At 52.2% G+C, this 4,002-nt stretch overlaps 1 long non-coding RNA gene across 3 annotated transcripts; it reads left to right on the forward strand.

Moving 5' to 3' along the window:
• The first annotated feature begins 221 nt into the window (after window positions 1-221).
• Window positions 222-3,299, forward strand: LOC308054076. Of its 3 annotated transcripts, none has more exons than XR_013923942.1 (2): window positions 222-1,469; window positions 2,561-3,299. It is a non-coding gene; the product is annotated as an uncharacterized lncRNA (long non-coding RNA). The 3 variants fall into 3 exon arrangements; XR_013923943.1 differs by having other exon boundaries at window positions 2,564-3,299; XR_013923944.1 differs by having other exon boundaries at window positions 2,601-3,299.
• The last annotated feature ends 703 nt before the right edge of the window (window positions 3,300-4,002 follow it).

Consider the following 4,002-nt stretch of genomic DNA (forward strand, 5'->3'; position numbering starts at 1 on the left):
CACATCTGAGCTCTCCAGAGAGCTTCCCATGCTCCTGCTGGTGCAGACCAAAGGGCTGGGGAAGTGACGTCTGTGGCTCCTCTCCCGCTGCAGCAGCCCTCTCCTACCTTTGCAGCCAAATGTCACCATATCCCCACAAACCCCTAAAGCTAAAGGGTCAGGGTGGCAATTGCAGGAAAAGCACTGGGACAATTTGATCTCCCGGCAGAAGCCTGCCCGCGTGGCTCCTGCCTGGGCATCTCGCACTAGTGCATCAAGGATGCAGCTTTTGGAGTTGGGGGCTGCATGTCATCCCCGAGATGTGCCCCTGGCTCAGCCTTTCCTGGAGCCCTCAGCTGTGTTTGTGTGCCTTGGCAGCACAGACACACAGCAAGATGATTACCAAGCTCCTAATATGGGGTAAAACCTGATTGTTCCCTCTGGCCCCTCCAAGCAGAAGCCACTCAGCAAGGCTTGCTGCCGTGTCTCCAGCACCCACCACCTTGCATGGACCTGTGCACAAAGGTGCACGTCCTGGGCTGAGCTGTGGCAGCTTTCACAGCAGCTTGTCATTGTGCTAGCCTTGCTATACCATTGGTAAAAAAGAAATCGCATTGCCTTTAATCTCTGGTGTGGATCAGAGAAGAGCCACTCTGACCTGTCCCGGTTGTGCAGGCACCAGGAGCATGGCCCAGGGCAGCTGACAGTCTGCCTTTCCCATGCTGCTCCTTGCAGACATCCTTCTCTGCATCCACTGGCTCATCCCAGTTGCTTTCACTCTTATTCCTTCTGTGATATTCATAGGAAATGAGCTGGTAAGGTAAACCATAGTTAAAAAGTCCCACGTTGTCTCTGTTCCTGAGTCCCCAGCATCTCTTGCTGCTGTGTACCTCTCCTTTCAGAGCCCAGGGTCCCCTGAGGCCAGAACTGACTTTATTTTCCTGTCTCATGCGGCAACAGACTGTGGATGCAGGACGAATAATAAATGGCATGTAGATAAGCCAGCCGTCTGGGGGAGTCACTGCACAAGGCACCGAGAGAGGGAAAGGCACTGGTGGAGGGAGGATGAAGGAGTTAGTGATGTCCAAACTGGATTAAATTGACAAATTTCATTGGGGGCTGCAACCCAGGCAGCGCAGCCTGCAGCGGTGGTGGAGCATGCTTCCTTCCCGGGCACGGAGCCCTCACTGCCTGCCTCCCCCAGGGGCCAGGCCTGCCTGTGTTCAACCAGGACTCAGGTCACACGCCACAAAAACCCAAGCCGGTGAAGAAGAATTTGGCTGTTGAGCACGAGGGAGTGAGGACAGGTAAAGGGAGAGCAGAGAGCCTAAGGAATGTTGCATGAGGAGGGCTGGAGAGGAGGAAGAGGAGGAGAAAGAGAATGACCATCTGGATGGTTTGGCAGATGTTCTCGCCTGTGGGGATTGTCTGTGGACAACGTCTTGGCATGACTGCTCTTCCCTGTGCTGGGAAACCTCTACTCCGTGTGGGTGAGCAATTTGTCTCAAGGCTTTTTTGGTTCATGCCTGTTAGCTGGGTGCTGGGAAGACCAACCATGAAACCAGGAGGGAAAGATCAGTTTTACAGTGGGGAATATACCATGGGGAAAGTCTGAAGAGCACAACTTAGGCATGTTGGGGTGGTGGAGGCAGAAAAGCAGGGGAGAAGTGTCATGCTATTGACTTCCAACTAGTTTAAAGGGTGTCAGCAAGCAGAAGGGAGGGGAATGATTTAGAAACGTAGAAGAATGTGTAATTAGGAAGATGCGATTGAGGAAAGGAAAACAGGTGATAAATTTCAGGGAAATAATCCAACAGAGAGAGGCAGAGTAGTGAGAAACTCATCTATGGGAAGAGATGAGACCATCTTTCTATGCACCAAGAGATAATCTTAAGTTGCAAGAAGTGCAGCCCTTCGCCGTTATGGGGGCAATGGGGAGGGGGGACGGCGGGGCTCCGTTTTAGCAAAGCCAGTTGTGAAGCACCAGATTCCTCCCTATCAGGGATGAAGCCTAACTCTCGTTCTCCTTCTGCTTGCTGGGACCTAATCCAGTCCTTAGGAGAGTGTTAGTCATTTTTCATCTGTCTCAGTAACAAATAAATCTTGGAGCAGTTTTCCTTGTGCCGGCCGGGATCCGATATTGACCACGTGCTTTGGCAGCCACTATCAGCTGTGCTGGGTCACAGGAGACAAGTTTTATTTTGTGTAGTTAGGTACTTTTTTAGCTTTGTGTGGGCATCTTTACAAGAATCCAGGCTGGCCTGCCTCCTGACAGCTGTACAGGGAAAACAGGGATGCACAGAAAAGCTCTGTATGGCCTCTGCAACTTCAGGTAAGGTTCAATAGCTGAGGAAACCTTAGAGGCTACGAGCCTGATGCTTCCCATGATTGCTCCAGTGTAAACAGGGGTAACTACCACACACGCTGGACTTACTGTGCTGTCAAGCTGGGGCAAGTAACATCAGAGTTAGGCAGAAATTAGAGACAGAAAACGCTGATTAGGTCACTTGTTTTGTCCTCTTACCAATTAGACAGGAAATTATTTAACTGCTTTATTTATTTATTTGTGAATGTACCTCAGCAGGAAAAATTCCCTAGTGACAAGCGCTGTATTTTTGCAGAGGAAAGGATGGAAGTCTAACTCCTCATTCACTAAACACAAAACTCAAAAAAGTGTCTTATAAAGGAAAATATGGAAGATAAACATCTCTTTACAAGCCTTCAAGGGTGCGTGGGCTCCATGGCCATAGGAGTGAAGTGGGGTCTGCTAAGGCTCCTACATAACATTGCTCTTCTGGAAGACACCTATTGCGTTTACCTCCTTCACTATAGATGTCTTCTGATTACAGAGGGGCTGCAGCGACCCTCGACCCCTCTTGGCCTTAGGGCTGCAGATGCAGAGACTGGTCTGGTCCGATGGGGCAGCTCCAGCCCCCCTGTCACCCCTCGCCTCAGCCGGCCCTCAGCCCCAGCTCGCCCCTTTCTGGGAAATGCTTCTGCTGATGAGGAATTTGCAATACAGCCTCTCCAGTGGGATGGGAACGTTATCACATCAGACAGCACTTCAGCCGAGAAGATTTATGGAGTCCATAACAGAAGCTCTCTGGAGAGAACCCAGGAACAGTTTGATATCTGCCCTGGGTCCTGCATCTGCTGGAGATGCGGGACCGACCACAGGGCTCGTACCCCATGGCGGCGTGCATGGCCACAGCCACGAGCAGCTGGGAAGAGCAGTGCCAGCAGCTCCCTTTCTGGCTTGTCGTCATCAACACTTTGCTCATCTCTTTGAAATGATGATGAAAACCGATTTCCAAACCTCAGTGTTTTGTTGTGTTGTTTTTTTTTTTTTTCTTTAAATGGAATTCTTGCTTTCCATCCAGGCCTGGATTGGAGCTTGTGAAGCAGAGGGATAGGCATGCTGCAGGAGGCTCTCCCGTAGTGGAGGCAGTGGTGGAAAGGACTCCGACTGTGCTGTGGAAACCACAGCAGAGAAAGCCCATGGCCAGGGCTGCAGCACCCAGCGATGGAACAGGAGGGAGGGCAGCTCCTGAAGGTGAAGCAGGGTCAGGGCACGTGTGCCCGAGCCAGGTGGAGGAGCAGATTGCACCAGTGAGGGGTGTCTTCATCTGCGTGGTGGCCCTTCCCGGGCTGAACCCCTGCCCCGGGCTGGGCTGTGGAGGATGCTCTGTGAGGAGCGCTCCCTGGGGACTGCACACCTGAATCCCCGCCTGGCTGCAGGCTCACATTCAGGCTGGTGTGTGCAGTGTCAGGTGTGCTTAAATACTCCCATCTGCCAGGCTGCTCAGGGACTGTGAAGCAGCTCCTGGCCAGAAAACCTCACAGCCATGTACAGCACAGCAGGTAGACCTGTCTCCGAGAGGGAGGAGAGAAGATGCTGAGCTGTGTTTTCTCTCCTTGCTCTCCTCTTTGGCTGCTCCAGGACAGCGTGGTGTGGCTGGGGTCTGTCCCTCTGGGCAATGCCGAAGGCAGCTGAGCATCACTCCTGAAAAAAAGCCCTCTGCA

The sequence above is a fragment of the Falco punctatus genome (assembly GCF_963210335.1).
Source record: "Falco punctatus genome assembly, chromosome: 15".
Taxonomy (NCBI): Eukaryota; Metazoa; Chordata; class Aves; order Falconiformes; family Falconidae; genus Falco; species Falco punctatus.